Consider the following 13462-nt stretch of genomic DNA (forward strand, 5'->3'; position numbering starts at 1 on the left):
AAATGTTATGTAAAAGCTATTACATCTGAGCTGATCCTTGAAGAAGGGATGATTTTGGAAACAGAGTTGGCAGAACCTACCTAAACAGAGGCAGGAAAACCCAAGTCTGTTCAGGGGCTGTGAGGAAAGATGCACAGTGGTGAGTAATGACAGAGAGGCTTAAAAAGGCAGGTAGAATCTAATTAGGAAACACTCTTGCAAGCTAAAGTCTGAATCTTATTCCAAACAGATGAACATTTTTGACCAAGGCAGTGGCCAAGAGCTCAGACTTTGGCTCAAATAGAGTGAAGCTCAAATCCTGATTCTACTCCCTGTGTGTGATGTGGAGCAGGTCACTTAGCTCATTAAGTTGCAGATTAACAATATCTACCTCACATGGCTTTTATCAGAATTAAATGCAATTGGGATATGAAGTTCTCAGTCATTCAGAAAACATTTATTGACCCTCTACCATATCTATCCCAAACAATGAGCTTTGTACTGCTGATACAGACATAAAGGCCGAAACCAGGTCTGAAAGGAAGGCATGAAGCAATAGAAAAGACAGATAAGTAAACAGAAAATTACAATACTGTGTAAGTGAGCACACAGAGGAACTGAGTAACTCAGTAAAGGGGATGGTAAAGAAAGCTTACCAGAGGAGGCAGCCCCTGAGGTACCGAAAGGGGTCTCTACAGGTGGGTAGAAATAGAACTTATTTTCCAAGGTTTGATTATGTTTATTAATCTTTTTGTGACATTGTAGTTTCTAGCAGAAACAAGCTTTTAAAACTCTAAATGGATTTTTGTTATTATTTATGTTGTTTGGTTGGTTGTTTTTGGCTTATTTCAAATCCAGAGAAAAAGAGATGGTGTCGGGGAGGATGCCCTATTTCTTAGCTGACAAAAGGGAAGAAAAGAGTCCGTTTGCAACCACGTTAGCAGTGGAAGAAGTAGGCAAGCCAAATCGCTGAAACATATGGAATACAATGAAAGACTTTAAAAGGAACTTGACCTAATATGACGTAGCAAATCTGGGTTTTCACTTAGAGGAGACTCATTGTGGACATTTGCTTTTCAGTCCACATTTATTTTCTCTTCTGACATGGGGCCCCAGTTTTGTTTTTTTTCTTTTTCTTTTTCTGAAGAACCACATCTTTCCTCATTCTTATTTAATATGTTCTGGTTTCAGGGTTGACTGGATTCAGGCCTGGCCAATCAGAGCCTCATCCTGGCCTCAATGGTTGGGATTGTGCATCATCTAATCAGAGTCAGGGAGAGGCAATCTGGGACTTCTGCTGAGCCTGTAGGTATGCCTTGCCTACTGGTTTGAACACGGGAAGTTGTAGACTAGGAGCTGCTGGAAGCCATCTTCCTATCACTTCCCACCACTTGAAATCTGCTATTGAAGCCAGCCAATAAGAAGGAGAGCAGTAGAATATAAAGCTGTGATCCTCACAGTAGAATATAAAGCCCATGAGGGCAGGAAGCTTGGTTTTATTTTTAAATCTTTTTTATTGATATGTTATTTACATATGAAAAAATGCTCAAAATAAATGTTTGAGTAAAAAATTATTACAAAGTGAATAGATATATTTAACTATCACCCAGATCAAGAAATCAAACATTACCCTTCTCATACCCCTTCTAATTACTACCTCCTCTTTCCTCTTGACTATTAACATCATAGTTTTGAATTTTTGAATTTTATGTAAATGGAATTATATAGTATATATTTTTGTATGTCTGGCTTCTGTCACTCACCATTATTGTAAATATCTTTGATGAACATACACATATATTTCTATTGGCGATATTTCCAAGAGCAGAATGGCTAGGTCATAGAGTATATGCATATTCAACTTTAGAAGATATTGCCAAATTATGTTCCAAAGTGATCTTGTGGATGTGTAGTACATCATTTTGCACATAAGGCTGAAACCTTTTCATATGGCCATTTGGATTTCTTTTTCTATGAAATGCTTGTTAAGCGTCTGACCCATTTTTCTATTGAATTATCTATCTTTTCTGTTTTGATTTGTTGGAGGTTTTAACATTTTTTTTATCTTTATCTATTATACTAATACCATACTATTGTCATTTTATAATAAACCTTGGTAACTGGTAGAGTATGTCCTCCTATCTTGTTCTTTTTATGAGTGTTTGGCTATTCTCGGCACTTTGCATTTCCATATAAAGTTGACCCTTGAACATGCAGGGGTTAAGGGAGCCACCTCCAGTGCAGTTGTAAATCCATGTATAACCCTTGACTCCCCCAAATTTAACTACCCCCAGTTATTCCCTCAATATCGGCAAGGGATTTGTTCTGGGACCCCTCATGGATACCAAAATCTGCGGATGCTCAAGTCCCTTATATAAAATAATGTAGATGGATACATAGTCAGCCTTCTATTTCCAATCATGGATCAAAAACAGTAGTTATTTAGTGAAAAAAAATATTCATATATAAGTGGACCTGCACAGTTCAAATCCATGTTGTTCAAGGGTCAACTGTACATTTTAGAGTCAGGTTGCTATTTTTCCACATATAAACCTGTTGTGATTGCACTGAATCTGTAAATTAATTTGGAGAGATTGACATATTTACAACATTGAAACTTCTAATACATGAATAATGCATATATTTCCATTTATTTAGTTTATCTTCAATTTATCTCAATAAAGTTCTATAGTTTTCTTTGTAGAAGGGTCTTGCATTCTTTCATTAGATTTATTCCTCAGTATTTGATATTTTTGTGCAATTGCAAATGGTAAAAAATTTTAAAGTTTTCTGTCTGTTGCTGATATATATTAATAGAAAAACAATTAAATTTTTGTACGTTGACCTTACATATTGGTTTTCTACTGGTGTATAACAAATTATCACAAACTTATCATCTTGGAAAACAAATTTATTATCTCACAGTTCCCATGAGTCAGTTGTCTGGATACAAGTTAGCTGGGTCATCTGTTCAGAGTCTCACTAGGCTGAAATCAAGGTGTCAGGCAGGCCTACGATCTCATCTAGACTGTGGGTCCTCTTTTAAGCCCACTGATTATTGGTGAGATTCAGTTCCTTGGAATTATAGGACTGAAGTTCCTCTTTCATGCTGGCTGTCATCCAGTAGCCACTCTCAGCTACTAGAGGGCAAGGCAATTTCCTGTCATGTAATCCTCTCTGAAACATGGCATTTTGTTTCTTCAAGGCCAACAGGAAACCATTTCTCTTCAAATATTTTGATTTCTGTCATCTCTGACCTCTAAACTCTCTTTTAAAAAGTCTCACCTGATTAGGTAGGGCCACTAGGGTGATCTCTCTTGATTAACTCCGTGGGTCTTAGTTACATCTACAAAATTCCTTCACTTTTGCCATACACCATAATCTAATCATGAGAGTGAAAACTCATATTCACAAGTCCACACACACTTAAGGGGAGGGGATTATATAGGGCATGGACACCAGGGGTCTGGGATCTTGGGGGACAACTTAGAATTCTACCTACCACACCGTGTATCCAGTAATCGAACTGGTTAATTAATTCTAGTAATCTAGAGATTCATTGAGATTTCCTAAATATATAGTTATGTTATCTAAATATAATGTTTTATTTCTTCCCAATTCTTATATTGTTAAAATGTCTTTTTCTTAACTTATTGCACTGTCCAGAAACTCCAGTACAATGCTGAAAAGAAGTAGTGAAAGTGGGCTTGCTTCTTTCATATCATTGTATCACTAGTGCTTAAAATAGAGCATGAGACATAGTAGTTTTCAACAAAAATTGTTAAATGAATAAATGGATGACAGCAAAGCTGAGAGATGGGGAAAATTGGTTCCTCCTTGATCATTTGATGTCAATCAAAAGTTTTCAGTGATATTAAATCTCCTGACACACAGAATAACATAAGCGAACAAATATTTGGGAGAAAATTAATTATTATGCTCAGTGGAGTTACTTGGTTTTGGTTTGTTTGTTTCTGAAGAGCACTTCTGGGAATTAAAACATGTTCAAATATCTACCATATTAAGAAAATCTTCCCTCACATCCACTTCCACCTACCACTCTATCTAGCCCCCCTTTTTTTTTTTTTTAACAACTAAGCTTCTAGAAACACTTTACTCATCCTTTGTTCTTCTCCATAAAACAGCCCTCAACTCATCGAAATCTGCTTCCAGTTCTACTATCTACCAAATTTGTCTTGCTAGGATCAGTAGTGACCTTCATGCTGCTGAATCTAATGGGCAGCATGCATCTTATTTGCTCTGGTTGACTACTCCTAGCTGTTTCCAAAAAAATTAGTTCCTTTGTCTTCTGTACCCTCAAAGTCTCATGGCTTTCCTGTTATTTCTCTGCCTCCTCTTTCTAGTCTCCCCTGGTTGCTGTTCCTCCTCTCAGAACCTAGTCTATTAACCAGAGGGATATGGTGACCACCTAGAATCAGAATGGTACCCATTGACACATATCAGTAAGCCAGTTTAATCATAAAGGTAAAAGTCTTTTATAGAAATATTTTGTTTGCTCACTAATTTGATATATGCTGATATTTGCTTGTATAGATCTGGGCCTAGTTTCAGGCCCTCTTCCCTTTTTCTTTTTTCTCTTCCTTACCGTTTCCTTTCCCTTCCCTTCCCAACTCGCTGTACTCTCTCTCTCATAAATCTCATACACATTCATCCTTCCAATTATTAACTATGTGTTGACAACTTATGAACTTATGTCTTCATTCAGGTATCTCTTCTGAGTTGTAGACCCATATATCTAACTGCCTCCTTAACATTTCCAGGTAGCTATTACACAGATATCCCAATTAGACATTTCCATTACTGAAATTATGGTACCAAATCTTTTCCTCCTCCATTGTTTCTTATCTCACTAAATGGTTCCACCATCCTCCTGGTTGCTCATGTTAGGAACCTTCGGAATCATTCCTAGCATGTACTTATTTCTTAGCTCTTTTGTCCAACCAATCACCAAGTACTGCCAATTCTGTCTCCTAGGATACCTCTCAAATATCGGAACTGTCTTAGTCAGCTTGGGCTGCTATAATAAAATACCATGGATTGGGTGGCTTAAACAACAAACACTTATTTCTCAGCATCAATCTGGGAAGTCCAAGATCAAGGTGCCAGCAGATTCAGTTCCTGGTGAGGACCCTCTTCCTGGCTTATGGGCAGCTGCCTTCTCACTATGTCCTCACATGGTGGAGAGAGAGCAACCTCTTTCTCTCTTCCTCTTCTTAGAAAGACACTAGTCCCGTCATGGGGGCTTCACCCTCCTGACCTCATCTACACCTAATTACCTTTCAAAGGCTCCATCTCCAAGTACCACCACATTGGGGTTTAAGGCTTCAACATACAAATGTGGGGCGGATAGAAACATTCAGTCCATAACCGATACCCTTCTAACTGCTCATGCCATACTTTCTCTTAGTTACCTCCACTAACTCATTCTCCACAGAGTGGTCAAACTGAACTTTGAAAAATATTCTTGTGTCATCTACTTGCCCAAAGCCCTATCATAGCTTATAATAAAGTTCAAACTCCAACATGACTTATAGCTCTCTGTATGGTCTGGCTTTGCTACTTCTGTTTCATTGCATGCCAGCCAATTGGCCTTGTCCTTTGTTCCTTCTGCTTACCTAGATCCTTCATGCCTCAGAGGTGGCTGTTTCCACTGCCTGGGACTCTTCACTACCACCATTTCCCTTCCCTGGCTAGATCCTATTTGTTTTTCAGTTTAAATGCTGTTTCTTTGGGCAAGAATCCTCTGTTCAGCTACATTAAACTACACTCACCTTTCCAAGCTCTCATAGCTTCTTTAACCTTTCCTTGACACGTATCCCATCTGTTGTTGAACAATTCCTGTAACTATTTGTTTAATGTCTGTCTTCTGTACTCGCTCTCTGCCCCACCCCAGATTGTGAGGGCTATGAGAGCATGAATTGAATCAGTCTTGCTGACTGCTAGCATATTGGACCCAGAATAATTTTTTATAAATATGCATTGACTGTGAATTGAAGTCAAGATGTCTACTTGAGAATGAGGAAGAGTGCAAGGGGTTAGGGAGTATTGGTGTAGGAATATTTCCTCCATCTCTTCATTATAATAGGAGATTTAGAATCAGAATCAGAATATTGGTTCCACTGTTACGAGGAATCACAAGTCTGGCAAAAATTAACCTCACCCTGGGGGTAAGTAGTGAGTAACTAAGGGAGCCTCTAACATACTGGGGCAAAATGCAGGCAGGTCAGGCTGGCAGTGAAGAATCAGAGAAGAGAGCAATTTCCCTCTGGATGCCGTTAACCAGAGATGCTGACCACCTGGAATCAGAGCAGCACTCACTGACACGCATCAGTGAGCCAACTTAATCATGAAGACAAAGCCATTTATATAAGCGTTTGTTTTGCTCACTGTTTTGATATATGCTTGTTGTAGGGATCTACGGGGGGTGGAAACTGTCATGAGTCTGACTTTCAGTTTGTAATAGACAAAAAAATATTTGTTTTGTAAATGTGTCCTGTATGCTCACTTTACCGTTTCTTTTACTGTGCATAATGAACTGTAAAGCAAAGTTAGGATTAACTTAGAAGAATGGAAATAAGCCTTTGCATATTTATAAAGGAGGACTACACAGAAATAAGCCATACATTTTCTAAAAGACTGCATTCTTGCAGCCAAATATGGGAACTGTCTCTTGGATTTGTGAACTGGTAAAGAGTACTTAAAACAATAAATTACCTACATTGATTATTTCCTAAGTCATTAAATACTTATTATCAAGCAAAATTCCCTACAAGATTTTTTTTCCTGTAAGTAATGAGAAACTTCATATTCCATACTTTAGAGTAAGCGCTACCTTTTCTTTGGAGAAGAGGGGGAATCTGGTATTTTTTGGATTCAAATAATAAGTAATTCCACTGAACATAATTCTTTACTTTTTCGGTAATTTGTTGCTGTAGGATTCCCACTGGAGTTTTAATAGTGTGGGGCAAAGAACATGAGTCTGGAAGTCTTTAAATCTGGATTCTAATTGGAAATCTGCTGCCACCACTAAAACATTATCTGTCTCAGCCCTTTGACCTCCATTTGCTCATGTGTTAAGTAAGAGGCCTCTTCTGCTCCAAAGTCTGATTTCAATGATGTTTTCTTTCCTTTGAGTTTATTATTTTTATTTTACATAAATTCTTAAAAGATAATAAATAAAACTACAGAAGGGAAAAAAATGCTGTTCTATGTCTAAAGTTAGATTTTTTTGGAAATAAGACTTCTAGATTGAAATCAGATTGTGATTGAGAACTTGTTTTTATTAACACTCGGGAATTCATAAAAGTAAAGAGAATAAGGTGAGAAAACACAGCTACTTCACTTCCCGGTAAAATGGGAACCAAAATGACCAGAGAGTGGCATGAGAATTAAATGGGCTTTCTAATGCACGTTGGTATTCAAGGAAAGTCCATTATATAATTGCAATCCATTGTTAAATTAATGTTTTACTGTGGATTATGTTCTGAAGTTGTCCTGGTTGCATGATACTCAGTGGGTTTTTTTTTCTCTCTTTATTTTGCTTGTAAAAATCTTTTCTCAGTTTGATTACTTTTTCTCTATTTAAAAATATTGCATAGTGGTGTAAGAATTTGTATTTCTGCTGCTTAGGGGGTTCTTTTTGAGTGATGGCTGGTGAGTCACATACCCAGTTGATGTTGAAGTGTTATGGAGAAAAATCCCTTGAGAGGCCAACTATGGTTTCTGTTTCTCTGGAAATGTATGCCTTCCAAATTGCCCATAATTTTCCTAGAAAATTTTTAAGTGAAACTTTTTTTCCTAATAAATGTTTAAATACTCTACTTCATTATAAAATTGCATATTTTAAAAATAGTTTCATATAGTTATTACTTAAAATGCTCTAATTGTAAAATGAGCCAAGACTCATCTTTATCATAAATCTAATAAATTCATAGTGGCTTACAACTATCTAGAGCCCTGTAACGTATCAGTGGCAAATTGTCCTTCAAGACATTAGACTAATGGGCTACTCATTCTGCTTAGCATATGGTAGAAAGTGGTTTATGTTTATAAGTACGAGTTTATCTTTATCTTTCATGCATTATTTCAACAAGTATTTATTGAGCTCTCAACTTGCACTAAGCATTGTTTCAAGTCCTGGGGATGAGGGTAAAGTGGTAAACAGAACAGACAAAACTTCCTGCTTTCATGGAGCTTGCATTCCTGTGGGGGAAAGAAAGACAATAACTAAGTAAAACACATGGGGTGGGGGGCGGTTAGATGATAATAAAAGCTAAGGATAAAAATAAAGTGGGAAAGCAGATAGGGCATGATATTGCAATGAGAAATATGGTCTCATGAAATGTCTCACTGAGAAGGTAAGATTTGAATAAAGACCTGAAGGAGAGGAGGGAATTAGCCGTTTGGATATCTGGGGGAAAAGCATTCCAGACAGAGGGAAGAGGAAGTGCAAATGCTCTGAGGCAGGAGTATGCCTGGCATGTCCCAGGAACAGTGCGGAACCCAATATGATTAGAGCAGAGGGAGACATTGGGGGAACAGAGGGAGATGAAGTTAGAGAGGTAAGACTAGAATGAGATCATCTAGGGACTTGTGAGGACTTTTATCTTTTACTCTGAATGGGACGAAGCCACTGGAGTTTAAAGCAGAGAAATGACATGCTATTATGTCATTATTATGTTGAGAATAGGTTACTCTTGAGCTGATTATTATGTTGAGAATAGGCTAGAGGGTGACAAAGTCTAGGAGACTTTTGCAGTAATGCAGGCAAGTAGGATGATTACACTACACAGCTCCAAGAAGCATCATTTACCCTGCAGTTTCTGTGAATGGTGCTTCCTGTAATGAGCAGCATACAGCCCAACAGCTGTAGTTAGGGGCCCTCCAGGCAGGATGACTTGGACGAAAGTGGATGCCACGTGAGTGACGGGACGTGTTTAGTCTAGATATAGTTTGAAGGTCGAACTAATAGGATTTTCTGACACAGTAGTTGTGGGATATGAAAGAGTCAAGTATGATTTCAAAGTCATCCATTATGTTTACAAATTATTAATATTCATTATACCAAATATTATTTACTAAGGGGAGTAATTCATATTTATTTTTTAATTCAACAAGCATTTATTGAAAGTCTACTATGTAGTATACAAGTATTGTTCCATATTCTGTAGGGATATTTTTAAATGTATAATAGCAGCAACAACAGAAAACCCTGTCCTGGAAATACTTATAACTGTTAGACAAAGCCTCCATATATACAAGGACCAAATGAAACAATAAAAGAACCAAATACTGTATAAAGCAATAGAAGAAAAATATGATAATGGGACTAATAAAATGGTATATATATATATATATATATATGTGAATATATATATATATATATATATATATATATATATATATATATATATTCCCCTAGGGAGATGGTCCAATTTGAAAATAATTGTACATTTGTCAGGATATGCCCATATGTCTGTTGTACTCCTCTAATCTACTCAACAACTTATTCACTATTTTCTAATACTAGCATGACTCATGTGTTTCCTCTTCAAACTGTGGTACTAGATATACTCTATGGTTCATTCCTGCTCCAGGAGGAAATATATAAAAGACTTCATATCTGAGGTAGGAATTACCTATTTCATGCGCTCTTCTCTTGCTGATGGTATCTTAGATTACATTCCCCACAATTTGGTTGAAAATTCACAATCTTACCTTGTCCGCTAGTTTCTTCGTCTAGTTTCTGACTTGGAACTTTTCATACCTTTTGACCACTTATCTTACTTGCGGCACCTTGGCTCATGAGGACTTGTGGCTTCTCATGCCTCACCTTGCCCACCTCATTCATAACCATATCTTGCCACTTACTATTCTGTGGTTTTAATTAACACAGCCTTCCTAATAATAATGAGATATTGAAGATTATAGTAATGAGTTTGATAGCATATATATATATATATGGTTTTTTTTTTTGAGTACTGCCTATGAGCTAGGCTATTTAAATACGCTTTAAATGTTATCCTCACAGTACATTTATGAAGTGGGTACTATCTTCATCCCCAGAAGAAACTGAGCATTAGAGAGCTTAACATGCCTGAGGTTACTCAGCTAGATGGTGGCAGAGCTAGAATGAAACCCAGAACCGGTGAATACTACGATGCCATAATATGTCCTTTTGTATTATATGCATAAACATGATACAGAGGAAGGAAAAAGCCAATCCCAACAAAGTTTTCTAAACTCTGAAAGCCTCTATGTCTAATAACTATCTTTCTAATGTTATGAATTCATCATTTTAAATTTTGCCTAGTTTGAGTTGGAGATAACATTTGCAATACAGTCCTATTTTTGAAGGTATTGATACTGGAGTTGGTTTTGCATGGCCCTAGACACAGGTATACACACACAGGTAATCTGGATACAGACTGAAAAAGTAGCAGTTGAAAGTCGAAATGCTAGCAGTGGGGACTTCTATTAGACCAAGATCGAAATTAAAGAGAGGAGGGAAAAGGAAGAAAACTAACAAGAATTAACTGAGTTTTTCTTGTTATCAGTTAGTTTTTTAAATGCTCATTTAATCCTTACAACAACCTATTATTATTCTCATTTTACATGGGAGACAAATAAGATGTGAAGAGATCCTAGTTAGCAGATGAAGAAACAAAGGAGTAGAAACTGATATCACAACCACGTAGCTAACATGTCAAAGCAAGTAAAAAACTCAGGGTTAGCTAAATTCGAAAGCCTGCGGGATTAATTACTGCAGGTGGTAGAGAGCCCCTGTGATGCCCACCTCCTGATGCTCACAACTTTGTGTGCAATTTCCTCTCGAGTGTTAGCAAATCTTGTGACTTGCTTCTAAACCATAGAACATGGCAAAAATGATAAAATATCACTCTGTCTTGCTCACTGACTCACTCTACAGAGTTTAGAGACACTCCTGGCAGGTTTGATGAAGTAAGCAGCCATTTTGGGAAAACTTACATAGCAAGGAACTGCAGGTGGCCTCTAGTTGCTGAGGACAGTCTCCAGCCAGCAAAAAGCTAGGGCTCTCAGTCCTACAACCGGAAGAAAAGGAATTCTGTCAACTACCTGAGTGACCTTGAAAGCAAATTCTTCCTTAGTCAAGCCTCCAGTGAGAACATAGCCTGACTGATGCTTTGATTGCAGCTTTATGAGACCCTTAGAAGAAGACCAATCTAAGCTGTGCCTTGACTCCTGACTCACAGAAACTATAATAAATGTGTTATTTTAAACTGCTAAGTTTGTGGCAATTTATACACAGCAATAGAAAACTAATACATCATACTATCTTGGTTTTCCCTATGCTTGGAGTGCAGTAAATTCTTAGCAAATGGTAGTTGCTATTATGATGATATATCAAAATGGAAATTTAGAATGTGAGTCAAAGAGAAATGGAACTGAGAAATTTACCAGTTAAATAATTGTTTTCAAAGTGATCAAGCAGCTGACTTAGAAGATACAAAGAGATGATGATATACGAAAACTCGTGTATTACATACTCCCAATAATCGAGTGCATTATTATCACATGAAATACTATAAAATGTCTAGTGGTGCTTATACCCATTCTAGTTTTAATGGCTTACACCATACTCAAAGTAAATTGGAAAGTTTTCCCATGTTAAGATAGTCTACACTAGACATGAAGAAATAGTAAAACATATTCAGATTCCAATTATATTATTATAAATTGTAACATTTTTAAATACCTTAAATATTATGGGTAAAATAATTCAGGGCATTGGATCAAAAAACCAACCCCAGATGAAACTATCAGCATAATACTTTTAGTTCATGAGCACAGGTGGATTTTGCTTACCAAAGATAATTTATACTAAACACACAATGTCATTGTACATATTTAACTATAGTATATGTTAGAAAATTTGAATGGGTTTCCATTTGACAGGTTCAAAGTTTGCTATTGTGGAAAAAAGAGTGGCTAGTACACATGTCTAACTAAATTGCAAAATGGTTTTTCTGATTGTTCCTTCTAACAGTGCCCCCTTTCCCTTCTGTATTTATATTGGCATGTGAATGTATAGTTTCTGTCAAACAAGTTATTAAAAATGGTATTTATTGATTGAATTTACACGTTAACTTCACACTGTCAGACAAATCTACACTGAACATATAGTAAACATAAGCATAGGCCTTTTATAAGTTTTACATCATTAAAAAATTTGCCCATTCTTCCTCTAATGAAAATATATGACCCTGAAAATTATCACCATTCATAATCTTAACAGGCTTAATAAAAATTATGCCAAGTACAGTGTTAGTAGTATGGTGGCTAATATTTTCTTCTTAGGGCAATGATGATTTCTATCAGTTTTCTTAACTTTCTGTTGTCTGCAATATCTGGAAATGAACACTAACAATATACCTATACATATTTATTTGTGATTTGACTTTCTAATACTGAAATGATTCAAGGGATAACAAATGACTATATTAATTATTTTGAAATTTATCTACCTATTTAAATTACCTATCCAGTTAACAGGTTTTTATTTTGTGTTTTTACAAACCTTATCATCAGCATTTACTTCTGTTTAGATTCATGATTATGAATTTTTCTGTTGAAAAATAAAAGTAAACATCATGCTGGATCCCTGAAAGAACTAAGCACAATACTCAATGTGTATTTTCTTCCTATGGTATGTTATCTACAGATGGATAATGAGAAAAGCAAACCAGTTTGTCTTGTTCTAGTGTTTGCAAAATACCTTAAGGCTATTATTTAATCCAAGTGCCCACTAGAGCAACTTGGAATCTTTTTTGGAAAAAGGTGGAGTATCAATGCAAATAGTTTTTAAAAGGTCAAACTGCCAGGTTCAAGGCAACTTTCAAAATGTTGAACCTGACATAGGTTCAAAATATAGGAATTTGCTAAATCCATTTCTTAGTATATTCTATGAACTGATTCTAGACTTTTAGTGAAATTATTTTCCTCTCTGGCCTTAGATGAAATTCAGTGAATCTTTCCTTAATATTTTTATAATATAAACTTATCTAGTTTTATAAGAGATCAGGGAGTTAGGAGGATCTCTTCATTATTTTATAGTTAAATTTATTTCATGTTGGGGATTGATATTGTCTCTCTCCTTATTACAAACTGTGGAGAACTGAATTTAGAAAAATATCATGTAAAAATTTCCTCTCAACTATTTTGTTGCTTCCTTCTCGTTTGCCCTTCCCTTCCCCCAACTTTAGCTCTTTAGTGGTTAACAGTATTTCAGTTATGTTTGCAGTTTTCAAAGTGACTTCTTGGAAGTGAAACTTGAACTTTTTTTTTCAATCCCCAACTCTGAGAGTTACATCTTCACTTTTAAAACATACTGTCTTATAAATGCCTGAAACTTTGATTATTTTTAGGCAAAGGGAGTTTCAAAATTGTGGAAAATTCAAAATTGTGGAAAATTGTGGAAAAATCT

The 13462-nt window shown here is 36.2% G+C and overlaps 1 protein-coding gene across 1 annotated transcript in view; it reads left to right on the forward strand.

Moving 5' to 3' along the window:
- The first annotated feature begins 568 nt into the window (after positions 1-568).
- Positions 569-13462, forward strand: part of VPS54 (VPS54 subunit of GARP complex) — a 104510-nt gene continuing 91616 nt past the window's right edge. Inside the window, exon 1 of the mRNA XM_033125338.1 lies at positions 569-677. The gene's annotated coding sequence lies outside the window, so the exon portion shown is untranslated. The remainder of the gene's footprint in view (positions 678-13462) is intronic.

This window comes from Rhinolophus ferrumequinum, chromosome 13 (assembly GCF_004115265.2).
Source record: "Rhinolophus ferrumequinum isolate MPI-CBG mRhiFer1 chromosome 13, mRhiFer1_v1.p, whole genome shotgun sequence".
In the NCBI taxonomy this organism is placed as follows: Eukaryota; Metazoa; Chordata; class Mammalia; order Chiroptera; family Rhinolophidae; genus Rhinolophus; species Rhinolophus ferrumequinum.